We start from the raw sequence: 19622 nt of genomic DNA on the forward strand, positions 1-19622 counted from the left end.
CGCCTAAGCTATAAAAATCCTACCGAGTGAGGAGCAACCCTCTCACTCGGGGGCTTAGCTGCAGTCCAAGCACTCGCCTAAGTTGTGAAAATCCTACCGAGTGAAGAGCGATCCTCTCACTCGGGGGCTTAGCTGCAGCCTCGTGCTCGCCTAAGCTATAAAAATCCTACCGAGTGAGGAGCAACCCTCTCACTCGGGGGCTTAGCTGCAGTCCAAGCACTCGCCTAAGTTGTGAAAATCCTACCGAGTGAAGAGCGATCCTCTCACTCGGGGGCTTAGCTGCAGCCTCGTGCTCGCCTAAGTTATCAAAATCCTACCGAGTGGTAAGCCAGCCTTCCACTCGGAGGCTTAGCTGCAGCGTCGTGCTCGCCTAAGTTATAAAAATCTTACCGAATGGAGAGCAACCCTCTCACTCGGAGGCTTAGCTGCAGCCCAGTGTTCGCCTAAGTGGATTAAAGAATAAGTCGATTGCGGTACAGGCACCTTGCTTTGAACCTGCAAAAGACATTCCGAGCCGAAGGCAATCATATTCAAGCGCCAAATTCAAGTTTGAATCGATATCTAAAGGAACCGAAAGTGCTCAGGCGTCAAGCCTGTTAAAGTTTGTCGGTTACAATTCCACTCGGCATACCGAGGCAAATTTAAAGAGTCGAGCCAGAAGAAGTTTTTTACCCCTCCTGTGGAGGGATGGAAGGTGCAACAAATTCATCAAGGTCAATTCCGTCGGCGATCCGAGTGGCAGCTGCAAGGAAAGTCTCCATAAAGGACCTGAAGTCGTGCTTCTTGGTATTGGCCACCCGAAGGGCCGCCAGCTTTTCCTCTCGTGCATCTTTGCAGTGGACTCGGGCCAGACACAGAGCGACATCTGCACCACACCGAGCCGAAGACTTTTTCCACTCCTGCACTCGACCAAGGATCGCGTTCAAGCGGGCCATCAGCGACTCAAGGTCATTCTGAAGTGTCTCCTCAGGCCAGAGCGTCGAGTCGATGCGAGATGTGGCGGCCTTCAGCCTTGCGAGATAGTCCACGACAGCTGCGACACGAGACTCCAGTCAGAAAACATCCATGGCAACTTCGTCGTTCACCGGAGAATTGACGGGGTCAAGGTTTGGCTCCAGTCGGCTGGTTTCCTCTTCAAAGTTTTGACAAAATTCTGCAAGGGTGATCACTAAGTCAAGGGGATAGTCGAATGGAAGAAGCCACAGTTGGAAATATTTGCCAAACATGGAGGTTTACCTTCAAGCATAAGAAACAGCTTCTTGGCAAGGCCACTCAGGAAGGCCTCCAGTTCAGTTTTCTTCTCAGTCAATTTGCTGACTTGGTCGGTCAAGGCAGCTTTGTCAGTTCTCAGTCGACTGACTTCCTTGTTGGCAATCCCAAGAGCAGTTTTTAGATTGGTATTGTCTTGTTCGAGCTTGGTGACTGAAGCTAACTTCTCGTCAGCAAGCTTGATCTTCTCAGCTAGCTCAAGGTCTTTCTTCTGCTGGGCCTCCCTTACCTTACCTGCAAGTTACAGCGAGATCAGATGCCGAAACAAGCAAGGGGAAAAGCAGTCGTCAGGGTCTCACCAAACATACCTTCAGTCTCCTCCTTTGCCTTTGTCAGCTTCTCCTGAACCAGCTTCAAGCTCAGCTCGACTTGAGTATGCTTCTGTTCCAGTTCTGAGTAGCGAGCCACAAGATCACAAGAGTTCTGCGAAGAACCAATCGACTAAATGTCAAAAATAATTCACTTCCGAGTGAAAAAGGGAAAAACACACGTTTCTAAGACTACAGCCGAATACAAGCATTCGACCGTAGTCTCGGGGACTACACCCAGTGGGTGCACTCAGCGTGCCCCCACTAATCCTGTTGAAAACAAAGTCGACCAGTCGACCTCAAAAAAAAAAAACAGTGTGCGAGACGCATTCTCTAAGACTGTGATCAACTGCAAGCAGTCGACCACAGTCTCGGGGACTACACCCAGTGGGTGCACTCAGCGTGCCCCCACCGGTTTGCGAAATCCAGTCGACCAGTCGACTGACAGAAAGATTGACATCATAAAGCCTAAGGCCGACTGCCAGCAGTTGACCTTAGCCTTGGGGACTACACCCAGTGGGTGCACTCAGCGTGCCCCCACCAGTTTGCGAAATCCAGTCGACCAGTCGACTGACAGAAAGATTGACATCGTAAAGCCTAAAGCCGTCTGCCAGCAGTCGACCTTAGCCTTGGGGACTACACCCAGCGGGTGCACTCAGCGTGCCCCCGCTAACACGGAGTTTATTCGACACACCCAGTGGGTGACTAATATAAATCCCGGAAAAGAAAAGTTTTTGGTAGCATATCCAACAGAACAAACAGCAGTCGACTGACCTGGACATTGCTTTGGAGAGCAGAGCTGGCGTCATAAGCTGCCTGGCTCGCATCCCGGATGGTCTTCAGCTGCTCCATCATGAGTCCCGCCTGGCGTATTGCCTCCTTCGCTGCACCAGCTTGGTCCTCTGGGACGTGGTGAGTCGTGAAGAGGGAGGGCTGCTGAGCACTCGTCAGTGGACTCGCGAAGGACACCGTGTGTCGAGTGGTGTTCCCTTCCTCCACAGTCAGAGTCTCAGGCGCCGTCGCATCCTGAGGCACCTTACTGGCGGGCGTTTTCCGACTCTTCCTGCGTGCCAGCAGTTCTTCATCCTCGTCGTCGTCAGGAAGATCGATAACAGTATGGGGCGGAACTGCGAAGAAGAATCAGGATCAGAGGTCGCGAGTCAGTCGACTAAAAACGGTGTTAAGAATACAGTACCTGGGTTCGAAGTTGCCGCATCCTCCATCTCATGGTCATCGGCCCGGGCCGAAGTCTCAGAGGTAGCAGCACTGCAACTCCAAAGGATCAGTCGACTAACCTCAGCGTCGACCAAAGATAAAGTTCGCACAAGAATAAGAAAATATGAGCAACACAATTACCCTGATATGGTGGGGATGGACACCTTCATCTTCGGCAGGAGCTTGGTCGGCTTCGATGAGGCCGCCCTGGGCTGCTTCGGCGCCTTTTCAGTCGGCGCCGGAGAGGTGGTCCGAGGGCGCTTGGTCGACTGAGTGGCAGTCGCAACCCCCTTACCACGTTCAGTCGAAGGGTCGTGGACAAGCTTCGACCGCCTTTCTGAGCGCGGTGGAACGACCTCCTCCTCCTCTTCTTCCTCGTCTTCGATGTCATCCTCATCACCTTCATCATCATCATCGTCGTCATCATCCCCCGCAGCATCCGAGTCCCATTCCTCCTCTTCCTGGCTCTCGCCCCCGCTCGCCTCGCCCCCGCTCGCCTCACCTTCTTCAGTCGAAGCTTGTGCCCCATTGGGCATCGAGTACAGCTCGGTGAAGGCCTAGCAGACGCCCAAACAAGGATCAGTCGACCAGTCGACAGGGTTAGCAGAAATGAATACGACAAGGACACAATGGAAAGCAGAGCAAGTGTACCTTGTTTGGGTCGCTGTTGTGGTCGAGTGGAGGAATCCTTCTGGCTCCGCGCGGGTTGTCCCTGTTCCCAGTAACGGCTACCATCCACCTTTCCAGAGTGGCGTCGTCGACTTCTTCTGGATGGACTCTAGTCTCGTCTTCGGGCGCACAGTACAACCACATGCAGTGGCTCCGGAACTGGAGAGGCTGGATGCGACGCTTGAGGAAAACCTCCAAGAGGTCCATGCCTGTCACACCCTCCCGAACCAGCTGCACCACGCGCTCCATCAACATCTTCACGTCGGCTTTCTCCTCCGGAATCAGCTTCAGAGGGGAGGGCTTGTTCACTCGGTCCATGGTGAACGGAGGGAGTCCACTCGACTGCCCTGGCGTCGACTGGACCTGGCAGTAGAACCAAGTCGACTGCCAGCCTCTGACGGACTCGGGAAAGGACATGGGCGGGAAGGTGCTATTATTCCTCACCTGAATCCCCAGGCCCCCACACATTTGGACGACTCGGGTCTTCTCATCACCTGGGCTCGCCTTCTTCACGGTCTGAGAGCGACACGTGAAGATACGTTTGAACAAGCCCCAGTGCGGTCGACAGCCCAAGAAACCCTCACACATGGACACGAATGCAGCGAGATAGGCAATGGAGTTTGGGGTAAAATGGTGGAGCTGCGCTCCAAAGAAATTCAAGAAGCCACGGAAGAAAATGCTTGGCGGCAAGGAAAACCCGCGGTCAACATGAGTGGCCAGAAGCACACACTCACCCTCTTCTGGCTGTGGCTGCCACTCCTTCCCCGGCAACCTCGCAGCTCCGTGAGGGATCAAGCCCTCGTTGGCCATGTCGAGGAGGTCCTTCTCCGTGATGGTCGACTGGATCCAGTCTCCTTGGACCCAGCCTTTCGGCAGGCGGGATCTGGACGAGGACCCTCTGCGGCTGGTGGATCTCCCCTTCGCCTTCTCCGATGCCGACGCCTTCTTGGCACGCTCCAGCGCCGCCGTCTTCTCCTTGGCCATGGTCGCCGGTGAGATGCACGAAGGGAAGTGGTGGGGGGGCGAGAGCGAACACGCTGAGCAGGGAGGAAGGAAGCAGAGGGAGAGAGGGAGAATGCTGAGGCGCAGCACAGAATTCCTCGCCGGGCACATTTATAAGGTCCCTTCCGAGTGGCTGACATGTGGGCCCGGTCGATCTAATCATATCTGGGAGCAGTTATGAGGACTGGATACGTGGCGAAAAAGGCGGCGCAGAGATCGAGGCGTCTAAGCCCCGTCCCATCCGAACGCCGCGGTCTTCCCCGCTTCGCGCGCGCCCCCAAATTTCGCACTCCGCGGAATCCGCGAGCAACAAATCAGTCTGTCAGACGCGGTGTTTCCGGCGATCCGTCGCTCGGAGATCGTCGAAGCTCGAAAGATCACTCGACGCAAAAATAGAATGGATCAAGTCGACCGAAGACAAATTGCTCCCTGTCAACGAAGGGATTCTTTGATCCAGAACAGCGCACAACTAGAGCGCAAAGGTTAATCGGAAACGACATCAACTCCTTCTTCACTCGAAGCCTCAATCCATTCGGGGGCTAATGATGGGGTTATGTACCTAGGGTAGGGTCATGGACCCGTTCCAAGTAACTTACCCTAGGACATCCCTAGAAGAGGTCGCCTTTCAGTCGACCAACGAAGATTCACTCGACTGGCCTGAAGGACTCGACCACGAAGACTCACTCGACCACCAGGAGGTCAAAAGGCACTCTGCACCGCAACGGCCTATAATTAAGTAGACTTTATGATAGTAAAGGCACTTTATGTGGGGCGTTACCAGTAACGCCCCAGACTTAACTCACCTTAAACCCTCTCCTACGTGGGCTGGCTGGGGTCCTGGCGCACTCTATATAAGCCACCCCCTCCACAGGCAGAAGGGTTCGGCACCTTGTAATCCATACATTCATAATCCACTCGACCGCCTCCGGGCTCCGAGACGTAGGGCTGTTACTTCTTCCGAGAAGGGCCTGAACTCGTACATCCTTTGTGCCTACAACCTCTCCATAGCTAGGACCTTGCCTCTCCATACCTACCCCCCACTCTACTGTCAGGCTTAGAACCACGACAGCCGGGGAGTGCACCTCTGGTCGGTTCTCAATTGTCGTCCCACATGTGTGTGCAAACGCAATATGACGCGCGTTCCATTCAGAGAGCAGCGTGCCAGACCGACCGACCGTCTGGGGTGCGACACGAACGTGATGGGCGTGCTGTATACGCCGTACATGTGTACTGCCGTTTTCTAGAGGCTTTGCTCCATGGCGCAATCCATGGATACAAAATTAGTATACTGTATACTATTTAAAAGTCGAGGGCGGGGCTTTTCCTGCGCGGTAGGAGGCGGGGCAGTTCCGCCTAGTCGGTTTGACAGAGACGCGAGAAGACAAGGGAGTAGGCTGCTACAAATGTAGGGATGTGTGATTTGACATCGAGTTACTGTTGGACAGGTGGGGCCCCGTGATTTGACTTGCCATTATCATTTTAACTGCGGCACTACGACCGGCGTGAGTCTCCCGATTCCTGACCACCTCCATACAGGTGCCTCTCCCAATACTCCACCATGTAGACTGTAGTAGAGGCTGGCTCTTGCATGAGAGCCCACTTCTCCACTTTTTCCTTGCCTCTCTTTCCTCCACATATGCAAAAATGCCATGTAAAGCGCACTATTGTACTTAGGTTGGTCGTAATGGAGAGTATCATATACTAGTATCATGCATATGATACTTTTGTATGATACTACATCTGTAATGCATAGTATCATGTGTTGGTATCATAGTATAGTTTATTTATTGTCATGCATGACACATAGTAGCACATCATTTAATATGATACTACAGTATCATATTATGATACTCAACTCTCTCTTTTCTTCATTTAATTTGACGTCACCTCATCAAGATTGCATAGTTGGCATGCATGATACTACTCCCATTACAAGCAGCCTTACTTGCTCCTACAGGTGCTAAGCTTGCCACATAGGCATAAAGTCTGATGTGGCAAGTTAATCAAGAAGAGAGAGACTAGTTTGGTGACCCAAGGAAGAAACGGTGCTAAGCGCGTGTACCTAGGTGAAAAGACAATTTTGAGTCTATAGCTAATTAAATGAAGCAAACTTAGCAACACCATTTCATTGGAAGAGGTCACTCCTTGGCAAATGCAATAAATACTAGTACTCCCTGTGTCCCATAATATAAGAACGTTTTTGACACTACACTAGTGTCAAAAACGTTCTTATATTATGGGACGGAGGGAGTACGAAGAAAGAGATAGAGATGAGTAAAATAAATAAATACACTTATAGCCAACCTTGTTGTAGTATGAGTGACTAAGTGATGAGTATGTATGACATGCCAACATCAGATAGCCTAACGCACCATGTTAAATCTCCAAGGGCGTGACCGTGCGAGCGACGCGACGGTCGTGGTAGGCGCGACCATGATACGGGCTGCTGGCAGCCCTTGGATCTGAGATCAAACGGTCGCATGCTAAATTGCTGAAAATTTGCAGAATAACCCTCCAGGATAGGATATTCACCCATAGGTCTAGAATCACGCCATGCAACCATTCGATCTCAGATCCAAGGGCTCTCGGAAGCCCATATCATGGGAGAATGGAAAGCCATTACCCTGCCGTTTGCACGCTGGTAGTTCGCTCCTACTCGTCCCCGCACGTCCTTTAATACTACGGCGGTTCGCTCCTAGTCGTCCCGTCCATTCACATTACGGCAGTTCCACTAATCCTAACACTCCTCCCAAATCCATGGCGTCCGAAATCTCCATGATCGGCGGTGAGTACAAGGTTAGAACCATCACCGGCAATGAGTTCGACGTCATCTACACCCGTTCTTCCGCGACGGTGAAAGGATGCCTTTCTCGCTTCAGACGCGTGTTCGAAGACTCAGATGATGAGTGGGTCGCTGGGCTAGATGTTGAGTACACCACAGTCCTGGGACGAGAGAAGGATCTAAAGGACGAAGAGAGGAAGAAGCCCGCCATGATCCAGGTTTGTGTGCATGACTTATGCTTGGTCTACCACATATGCCATGCCGACGTTGAATGCCTGGATTTTAAGGACTTCCTTGAGAGCAACCTAGTCAAATTTGTTACTGTAGACTTTGGTAACGACAAAGAAGTCCTGGGTCGGATAGGCCTCGTTGTAGGCAACACTTTCGACCTCCAAAAGAATCGGCTGGTGTCCTCTTGTCAGCCTTCAATGCTGACCCTGGCAGGAGCCATGGTTCATCCTTCGTAAGGTAAACTGGAGAAACCTCCATATACGTTTCATCGTTATGCATGGCAGCGGAATGTACTAGATATAGACCACATCCACTATGTTGCAATGGATGGCTACCTTTGCTTCAATATCTACAAGGGTTGGGTGAAGAGCAATAGCCAAGTGTGCGGTTTAAGCAAAGAAGTATCGGCCAAGAGGAAGAGGGACAAGGACAAAGTCGAGGACGTGGACGAGGACTCCGAGTAATGTGGCAGTGTCGTTGCTCATGGTGGTTCTAAACTTCTAATGCAGTGTCTACCGGAATAGTTGCAAAGTTTAATTTCAGGTGTGCTTAATTTAATTTGAGGGGTGTGTTGTGCTGAGCCCCCAGCAGAACTATGTTATGTTTCTTCTCGTTACTTTAACTCTCCAGTACGTACATACTAATATTTCTTACATTTCATCTTTTAGTTGGTATGGTACTACCACTCGTTTCTTCACATTATATACGTATAATATATATGACCAACATCATATAGCCAGCAGTTTAGTTGTCAAAGAATTTTAGGATGCTTAGTTTTGTCAAAGAATTCCAGGATGCTTAGTTTTATTTGAGGGGTGGGTTGTGCCGGACACCACTATTGTGACTAGCCTTTTTAATAGTACTATATGCATAATTTGGCGACGAGCGCTCTCTATATGTACCACCTTTTTTTTAATTTCAAGTTTTGCTCCATGGCGCAATCCATCGATACTACTATTGTACAAAAGTATACAATTTTTAAAAGGCTAGATGGCGGGGCAGTCTAGCTTGGTCGGTTTCACGAGAGGCGAGGGCCTTTGTGATTTGACGGCTCATTACTGCTGGAAGGCGGGGCCTTGTGATTTTACTGCTCGTATAAATGCGCCGATGACCTGAGGAGGAGCAAAGAACCGTGCGGTATACTCAAGTTTTCCACTGGAGTAGTACTGCGACGGAGGAGCACGAAACATGGCAGCCCAGTGCCATATGGCGATAAAAAATGATCTAATTTGCTAGTCATCTCATTGTTAGCATTGTTCTATTCATTCCCTCAAAAAAAGCATTGTTCTATTCATGCCTCGCAGAGAACGTGACACGTGCAGCAAAACACCCGAAGCAAAAGATGAAACACAGGAGCAAAAGAAGAAGGAAGATTATCACCCCAAATGATCTAATTCGCCGCGGAGTCATAACTTCTTCTTCATCGCCTCCATGACCTCCATCTCCTTGCGCGTCTCCTCCGCCATCTTCTTCACTCTGTCCATGACGCGGGATTTCTCGACGCGAGCCTTCATCATCTGTTCCACGGCCGCATTACGTAACTTGACAGCAGTCGGGTGCTCGATGCGGAGCTTCGCCAACTCCTCCTTCTGTTCCATGACAAGGGCCTGCAACATCTTCATCGAGGAACTACTATTCTCATGCAGCTTCTTCCTGCTAGCGTTCTTCTCCTTCAATAGGTCGATCTCGTGGCAGAGCTTCGCCTTGTCCTCCTGAAGTCGCAGGATTTCACCGGTCGCCTTCTTCTCTGAGGCAATGCTCTTCTTCAACAGCATCACCAAGCCGGCGGTCAACTCCCCCTGCTTATTGAGCTCAGTAGGCATGTCGTCGAGGCTCTCCTTCAGCAACTCCATCAAGCCTTGGATGAACTCCTTCTGCTTATTGAGGTGCTTATTGAGCTGATCGGGCATGCCGTCAAGGGATAACGACTCCAGCTCCGCCGGCTCGGCATGTTCGCCTCCGCGGCTAGGGCGCTCCTGGGAGCCATCGCCTGCCCGTGAGAGATCTTTCGAGGTCTCTGCATGGCGGCGAGCCCTCTCTTTTTTTTCCGCAGCCTTGGTTGCTGCTCCCTTGTTACGAGTAGTTCTCGACCTAGAGCTCTGCTCACCGGCCATGGCAACGACGGACGAAGAAGAAGCACTTATGAGGAGGAAAGGTAGAGTAATTTTTGGTTAGGTAGTTCCCCTTTTTATAACCTGAGTACTAGCACTAGTACTAATACCTGCATAGTGGGAACACGTTTAGGTTTGGTACGTACTAGTAGGTGTGAGTAGGCTTTCGAATGTGATGGGAACAAGGTGAAGATTAATTGATGGTTTTGGTTTCGAGGCCCGAAACGGCTCCCGATGAGTTTAGCGGAACATAAATTTCAAGTACTACACTGCTCAAATGCGTAACTACAGTATTATGTTACTGTCAAAAATTGGCACAAAATACGAGGAGACCAATGGAAGTACTACTAGCAACCCACGATTTAACTACTCGCATGCGCGCAGTGGAGTAATAATGTCTTTCTTCTGCCCTCACGTCCACTCAATTTGCATGTGCTGTATTAATTGACCATCAATGAAGTGAACGACTTTACACGCGTCAAATTATCACATAGGGTGGATCTTGGTACAAAATTGTGTCCGCCTGTGTACCCGCTTGTGCGTGCGAGGGAATGAGTGCGTGCGTGGCGTGCGTGCACATCTTCGCTTCGTGCATGTACCGCCAGTATGGCTCAGGGAGGACGAGTACATTCTTCTGGAACCAGCAGCACGTCACTGTGATCAATCCACGCAAGGAGGTCGCGACAACGACTCCACATGTACCACGTGGCTTCATGAACTATAAGAGAGACACTGTGTAGCATGCCATTGGTATTCTAATTTATGTGTTTTGCACATACTCGAAGTACTAGTAAGGTACACGTGCATTGCACGCATCAGATTTTGCAACCAAATTATGAATAAATATCACACTATAACATGTAAGCTTTGAGTCATATATGCCTGATGTAGCCCTTCGTTTAATTCTTATAGTTCATCTCATTCAAAATCAATTAGTTTTTATAAAAAAGCTAAGAACGCGGGAATAGGAAAAACATGGGATTATATTGGAATGTCGCCTTGAATCCTACATGATTGTACGAGTGTTTGATTGTGCATAGAAAAAACGCAGAATTCTTTCAAAGAGGTTTGTGTGGATGGGATGTTTCCTATGAAATCTAGTGCAAATGAATCATATGGAAAATTTCCTATGGTTTACAATCCTATGAATCAAACAACCAAGATAGGAAAAATTCCTAATGATTAGAATCCTCCAAAATTCCTTTGAGAATCCTTTGAAACAAATAAGCCCTTAATCTATTTTATGATTCATGGAATTGTGCTTTGTAAAGCATAAAGTAAAAACAAATAATGGCAATTCTGTTGGGGAACGTAGCAGAAATTCAAAATTTTCCTATGAGTCACCAAGATCTATCTATGGAGAAACTAGCAACGAGGGGAAGGAGAGTGCATCTACATACCCTTGTAGATCGCTAAGCGAAAGCGTTCAAGAGAACGGGGTTGAAGGAGTCGTACTTGTCGTGATCCAAATCACCGGAGATCCTAGTGCTGAACGGACGACACCTCCGCGTTCAACACACGTGCAGCCCGGTGACGTCTCCCATGCCTTGATCCAGCAAGGAGAGAGGGAGAGGTTGAGGAAGACTCCATCCAGCAGCAGCACAACGACGTGGTGGTGATGGAGGAGCGTGGCAATCCTGCAGGGCTTCGCCAAGCACCGCGGGAGACGAGGAGGACTTGGGAGAGGGGGAGGGCTGCGCCAGAACTTGGGGTGCGGCTGCCCTCCCACCCCTCCACTATTTATAGGTGGGAGAGAGGGGGACGGCCCCCTTAGATCCCATCTAGGGTTGGGGGCGGCGGCCAAGGGGGGAGGAGTGCCTCACAAGTCAAGTGGAGGCCCTCCCCTTTAGTGTTTCCCCTCTCCCATGCGCATGGGCCTTGAGGGGGCTGGTGCCCCTGGCCCATTAAGGCTAGGGCGACCCCTTACAGCCCATGCTGCTGTATTGGACATGGTGGAACATTTTCTGGACCTCCGGACCCCTCTGGAATCCTCCGGAACCTTCTGGAAGCTTCCCGGTACAATACCGAAAAAACCCAAACTTTTCCAGGAACCCGAACAACAACTTTCCATATATAAATCTTTACCTCCGGACCATTCCGGAACTCCTCGTGACATCCGGGATCTCATCCGGGACTCCGAACAACACTCGTTAACCACATACAAATTTCCTTTATAACCTTAGCGTCATCGAACCTTAAGTGTGTAGACCCTACGGGTTCGGGAACCATGCAGACATGACCGAGACGTTCTCCGGTCAATAACCAATAGCGGGATCTGGCTACCCATGTTGGCTCCCACATGTTCGACGATGATCTCATCAGATGAACCACGATGTCGAGGATTCAATCAATCCCGTATTCAATTCCCTTCGTCTAGCGGTATTGTACTTGCCCGAGATTCGATCGTCGGTATGCCGATACCTTGTTCAATCTCGTTACCGGCAAGTCTATTTTCTCGTTCCGTAACACATCATCCCGTGATCAACCCCTTGTTCACATTGTGCACATTATGATGATGTCCTACCGAGTGGGCCCAGAGATACCTCTCCGTTACACGGAGTGACAAATCCCAGTCTCGATTCGTGCCAACCCAACAGACACTTTCGGAGATACCCGTAGTGCACCTTTATAACCCAGTTACGTTGTGACGTTTGGTACACCCAAAGCATTCCTATGTTATCCGGGAGTTGCACAATCTCATGGTCTAAGGAAATGATACTTGACATTAGAAAAGCTTTAGCATACGAACTACACGATCTTTGTGCTAGGCTTAGGATTGGGTCTTGTCCATCACATCATTCTCCTAATGATGTGATCCCGTTATCAACGACATCCAATGTCCATGGTCAGGAAACCGTAACCATCTATTGATCAACGAGCTAGTCAACTAGAGGCTTACTAGGGACATGGTGTTGTCTATGTACCCACACATGTATCTGAGTTTCCTATCAATACAATTATAGCATGGATAATAAACGATTATCATGAACAGGGAAATATAATAATAATAACTAATTTATTATTGCCTCTAGGGAATATTTCCAACAGTCTCCCACTTGCACTAGAGTCAATAATCTAGTTCACATCACCATGTGATTAACACTCATAGGTCACATCGCCATGTGACCAACATCCAAAGAGTTTACTAGTGTCACTACACTAGTTCACATCATCATGTGATTAAGACTTAATGAGTTCTGGGGTTTGATCATGTTTTGCTTGTGAGAGAGGTTTTAGTCAACGGGTCTGCAACATTCAGATCCGTATGTACTTCGCAAATCTCTAGGTCATATTGTAAATGATGCTTCCACGCTCCACTTGGAGCTATTCCAAATGGTTGCTCCACTATACGTATCCGGTTTGCTACTCAGAGTCATTCAGATAGGTGTTAAAGCTTGCATCGATGTAACCCTTTACGCCGAACTCTTTATCACCTCCATAATCGAGAAACATGTCCTTATTTTATTCCAAGGACAATTTTGACCGCTGTCCAATGATCCGTTCCTGGATCATTCCTGTACCCCTTGACTGACTCATGGCAAGGCACACTTCCGGTGCGGTACACAGCATAGCATACTATAGAGCCTGCGTCTGAAGCATAGGGGACGACCTTCGTCCTTTCTCTCTCTTCTGCCATGGTTGAGCTTTAACTCTTAACTTCATACCTTACAACTCAGTCAAGAACTCCTTCTTTGACTGATCCATCTTGAACACTTTCAAGATCATGTTGAGGTATGTGCTCATTTGAAAGTACCATTTAGCGTTTTTTGATCTATCCTCATAGATCTTGATGCTCAATGTTCAAGCAGCTTATTCCAGGTTTTCTATTGAAAAACACCTTTCAAATAACCCTATATGCTTTCCAGAAATTCTACATCATTTCTGATCAACAATATGTCAGTAACATATACTCATCAGAAATTCTATAGTGCTCCCACTCACTTCTTTGGAAATACAAGTTTCTCATAAACTTTGTATAAACCCAAAATCTTTGATCATCTCATCAAAGCGTACATTCCAACTCCGAGATGCTTACTCCAGTCCTTAGAAGGACTGCTGGAGCTTTGCATACTTGTTAGCGTCTTTCAGGATTGTCAAAACCTTCTGGTTGTATCTCATACAACATTTCCTTACGAAAACTGGTAAGGAAACTCGTTTTGACATCCATCTGCCAGATTTCATAAATGCAGCTAATGCTAACATGATTCCGACGGACTTAAGCATCGCTACGGATGAGAAAATCTCATCGTAGTGAACTCCTTGAACTTGTGAAAAAATCTTCACCACAAGTCAAGCTTCATAGACGGTGACATTACCATCCACGTCCGTCTTCTTCTTAAAGATCCATTTATCTCAATGGCTTGCCGATCATCGGGCAAGTCCACCAAAGTCCATGCTTTGTTCTGACATGGATCCTATCTCGGATTTCATGGCTTCTAACCATTTGTTGGAATATGGGCCCACCATCGCTTCTCCATAGCTCGTACGTTCATTGTTGTCTAGCAACATGACCTTCAAGACAGGATTACTATACCACTCTGAAGTAGTACGCATCCTTGTCACCCTACGAGGTACGGTAGTGACTTGATCCGAAACTTCATGATCACTATCATAAGCTTCTACTTCAATTGGTGTAGGTGCCACAGGAACAACTTCCTGTGCCCTGCTACATACTAGTTGAAGTGACGGTTCAATAACCTCATCAAGTCTCCACCATCCTCCCACTCAATTCTTTCGAGAGAAACTTTTCCTCGACAAAGGACCCGTTTCTAGAAACAATCTCTTTTGCTTCCAGATCTGAATTAGGAGGTATACCCAACTGTTTTGGGTGTCCTATGAAGATGCATTTTATCCGCTTTGGGTTTGAGCTTATCAACCTGAAACTTTTCACATAAGCGTTGCAGCCCCAAACTTTTAAGAAACGACAACTTAGGTTTCTCCAAACCATAGTTCAAACGGGGTGTCGTCTCAACGGAATTACGTGGTGCCCTATTAAAGTGAGTGCGGTTGTCTCTAATGCCTAACCCATGAACGATAGTGGTAATTTGATAAGAGACATCATGGTATGCACCATATCCAATAGGGTGCAACTATGATGTTCGGACACACCATCACACTATGGTGTTCCAGGCAGTATTAATTGTGAAACAATTTCCACAATGTCTTAATTGCGTGCCAAAGCTCGTAACTCAGATACTCATCTCTATGATCATATCATAGACATTTTATCCTCTTGTCACGATGATCTTCAACTTCACTCTGAAATTACTTGAACCATTCAATAATTCATACTTGTGTTTCATCAAGTAAACATCTACTCAAATCATCTGTGAAGTAAGTACATAACGATATTCACTGCATGCCTCAGCACTCATTGGAACACACACATCAAAATGTGTTGCTTCCAACAAGTTGCTATCTTGTTCCATCTTACTGAAAACGAGGTTTTTCAGTCATCTTGCCCATGTGGTATGATTTGCATATCTCAAGTGATTCAAAATCAAGTGAGTCCAAACGATCCATCTGCATGGAGTTTCTTCATGTGTATACACCAATAGACATGGTTCGCATGTCTCAAACTTTTCAAAAACGAGTGAGTCCAAAGATCCATCAACATGGAGCTTCTTCATGCGGTTTAAACCAATATGACTTACATGGCAGTGCCACAAGTAAGTGGTACTATCATTACTATCTTATATCTTTTGGCATGAAAATGTGTATCACTATGATCGAGATTCAATAAACCATTCCTTTAGGTGCAAGACCATTGAAGGTATTATTCAAATAAACAGAGTAACCATTATTCTCCTTAAATGAATAACCGTATTGCGATAGACATAATCCAATCATGTCTACGCTCAACGCAAACACCAAATAACAATTATTTAGGTTTAACACCAATCTTGATGGTAGAGGGAGCGTGCGATGCTTGATCACATCAACCTTGGAAACACTTCCAACACATATTGTTAGCTCACCTTTAGCTAGTCTCCGTTTATTCCGTAGCTTTTATTTCGAGTTACTAACACTTAGCAACCGAACCGGTATCTAATACCCTGGTGCTACTAGGAGTACTAGTAAAGTACACATTAACATAATGTATATCCAATATACTTCCGTCGACCTTGCCTGCCTTCTTATCTACCAAGTATCTAGGGTGGTTCTGCTTTAGTGTCCGTTCCTCTCATTATAGAAGCACTTAGTCTCGGGTTTGGGTTCAACCTTGGGTTTTCACTAGAGCAGCAACCGTTTTGCCGTTTCATGAAGTATCCATTCTTGCCCTTGCCCTTCTTGAAACTAGTGGTTTTACTAACCATCAACAATTGATGCTCCTACTTGACTTCTACTTTCGCGGTGTCAAACATCGCGAATACTTCAAGGATCATCATATCTATCCCTGATATGTTATAGTTCATCACGAAGCTCTAGCAGCTTGGTGGTAATGACTTTGGAGAAACATCACTATCTCATCTGGAAGATTAACTCCCACTCGATTCAAGTGATTGTTGTACCTAGACAATCTGAATACAAGATCAATGATTGAGCTTTTCTCCCTTAGTTTGCAGGCTAAGAATCTCGTCGGAGGTCTTATACCTCTTGACGTGGGCACGAGCCTGAAATCCCAATTTCAGCCCTCGAAACATCTCATATGTTCCGCGATGTTTTGAAAACGTCTTTGGTGCCTCAACTCTAAACCGTTTAACTGAACTATCACGTAGTTATCAAAAACGTGTATGTCAAATGTTCGCAACATCCACAGACGACGTTCGAGGTTCAGCACACCGAGCGATGCATTAAGGACATAAGCCTTCTACGAAGCAACAAGGACAATCCTCAGTTTACGGACCCAGTCCGCATAATTGCTACTATCAACTTTCAACTAAATTTTCTCTAGGAACATATCTAAAATAGTAGAACTAAAGCGCAAGCTACGACATAATTTGCAAGAATCTTTTGACTATGTTCAGGATAATTAAGTTCATCTTATGAACTCCCACTCAGATAGACATCCCTCTAGTCATCTAAGTGATTACATGATCCGAGTCAACTAGGCCGTGTCCGATCATCACATGAGACGGACTAGTCATCATCGGTGAACATCTTCATGTTGATCGTATCTACTATACGACTCATGCTCGACCTTTCGGTCTCTTGTGTTCCGAGGCCATGTCTGTACATGCTAGGCTCGTCAAGTCAACCTAAGTGTTTCGCGTGTGTAAATCTGGCTTACACCCGTTGTATGTGAACGTTAGAATCTATCACACCCGATCATCACGTGGTGCTTCGAAACGACGAACTTTCACAACGGTGCATAGTTAGGGGGAACACTTTCTTGAAATTTTAATGAGTGATCATCTTATTTACTATCGTCGTTCTAAGCAAATAAGATGCATAAACATGATAAACATCACATGCAATCAAAAAGTGACATCATATGGCCAATATCATTTTGCTCCTTTTTGATCTCCATCTTCGGGGCTCCATGATCATCATCGTCACCGGCACGACACCATGATCTCCATCATCGTGTCTCCATGAAGTGGTCTCGCCAACTATTACTTCTACTACTATGGCTAACACGTTTATCAATAAAGTAAGGGACAATTACATTTTTACCCCTAGTTGGTTCGTACCCACGGGTTTTGCCCTTACTTTTCGAGCTTGCTCAGTTTTGCCCTTACTTTTTCTGTCGAGATCCCTCGAATGCCCTTTGACTGTTTGACCAAAACTTTGAAAATTCATAACTAATTCATATGAACTCAGAAAAATGCAAATAAGATATCAAAATGTTCGGATAAACATTACCTTCATGGGCATATCATTTGCATTCAAGACAAAAGCATCATTTAAATTACCCGAGGTAATTAGTGTTATTAACATTATTAAAAATAAATAGGTATAAACAATATTTTTTCATGAATAAAAATTACATGCAAATGTAGGTGATGTTTTCTGAACATCCTGATAACTTATTTGCATTTTTCAGAGTTTGTATCAACTTGTTATGAATGTTCTAACGACTTTGACCATTATTTGGAAACTACATAACAAGTTGATACGAACTCAGGAAAATGCAAATAAGGTATCAGGATGTTCAGAAAACATCACCTACATTTGTATATAATTTTTATTCACGGAAACAATATTGTTTTTACCTATTTATTTTTAATAATGTTCATAACATTAATTACCTCGGGTAGTTTAAATGATGCTTTTGTCCTGAATGCAAATGATATGCCCATAAAGGTAATGTTTATCTGAACATTTTAATATCTTATTTGCATTTTTCTGAGTTCATGTGAATTAGTTATGAATTTTCAAAGTTTTGGTCAAACGGTCAAAGGGCATTCGAGGGACCTCGATGGAAAAAATAAGGGCAAAACTGAGCAAGCTCGAAAAGTAAGGGCAAAACCCGTGGGTAGGAACCAACTAGGGGTAAAAATGCAATTGTCCCATAAAGTAAAGTAATTTACATGGCGTTATTCAATGACACACAGGTCATACAATAAATTAAGACAACTCCTATGGCTCCTGCCGGTTATCATACTCATCGACATGCAAGTCGTGATTCCTATTACAAGAACATGATCAATCTCATACATCACATATCATTCATCACATTCTTTTTGGCCATATCACATCACATAGCATACCCTGCAAAAACAAGTTAGACATCCTCTAATTGTTGTTTGCATGTTTTTACGTGGCTGCTATGGGTTTCTAGCAAGAACGTTCCTTATCTACGCAAAACCACAACATGATATGTCAATTGCTATTTATCCTTCATAAGGACCCTTTTCATCGAATCCGATCCGACTAAAGTGGGAGATACTGGCACCCGCTAGCCACCTTATGCAACAAGTGCATGTCAGTCGGTGGAACCTGTCTCACGTAAGTGTACATGTAAGGTCGGTCTGGGCCACTTCATCCCACAATACCATCGAAACAAGATTGGACTAGTAATGGTAAGCATATTGAACAAAAATCAACGCCCACAACAACTTGTGTTCTACTCGTGCATAGAAACTACGCATAGACCTAGCTCATGATGCCACTGTTGGGGAACGTAGCAGAAATTCAAAATTTTCCTACGAGTCACCAAGATCTATCTATGGAGAAACTAGCAACGAGGGGAAGGAGAGTGCATCTACATACCCTTGTAGATCGCTAAGCGGAAGCATTCAAGAGAACGGGGTTGAAGGAGTCGTACTCGTCGTGATCCAAATCACCAGAGATCCTAGTGCCGAACGGACGACACCTCCGCGTTCAACCCACGTGCAGCCCGATGACGTCTCCCATGCCTTGATCCAGCAAGGAGATAGGAAGAGGTTGAGGAAGACTCCATCCAGCAGCAGCACAACGGCGTGGTGGTGATGGAGGAGCGTGGCAATCCTACAGGGCTTCGCCAAGCACCGCGGGAGAGGAGGAGGACTTGGGAGAGGGGGAGGGCTGCGCCAGAACTTGGGGTGCGGCTGCCCTCCCACCCCTCCACTATTTATAGGTGGGAGAGGGGGGGCGGCCCCCTTAGATCCCAACTAGGGTTGGGGGCGGCGTCCAAGGGGGGAGGAGTGCCTCCCAAGTCAAGTGGAGGCCCTCCCCTTTAGGGTTTCCCCTCTCCCATGCGCATGGGCCTTGGGGGGCTGGTGCCCCTGGCCCATTAAGGCTAGGGCGACGCCTTACAGCCCATGCTGCTGTATTGGACGTGGTGGAACATTTTCCGGACCTCCGGACCCCTCCGGAATCCTCCGGAACCTTCTGGAAGCTTCCCGGTACAATACCGAAAAAACCCGAACTTTTCCCGGAACCCGAACAACAACTTTCCATATATAAATCTTTACCTCCGGACCATTCCGGAACTCCTCGTGACGTCCGGGATCTCATCCAGGACTCCGAAAAACATTCGGTAACCACATAAAATTTCCTTTATAACCCTAGCATCATCGAACCTTAAGTGTGTAGACCCTACGGGTTCGGGAACCATGCAGACATGACCGAGACGTTCTCTGGTCAATAACCAACAACGGAATCTGGATA

This window comes from Triticum dicoccoides, chromosome 6B (genome assembly GCF_002162155.2).
Source record: "Triticum dicoccoides isolate Atlit2015 ecotype Zavitan chromosome 6B, WEW_v2.0, whole genome shotgun sequence".
Lineage (NCBI taxonomy): Eukaryota > Viridiplantae > Streptophyta > Magnoliopsida > Poales > Poaceae > Triticum > Triticum dicoccoides.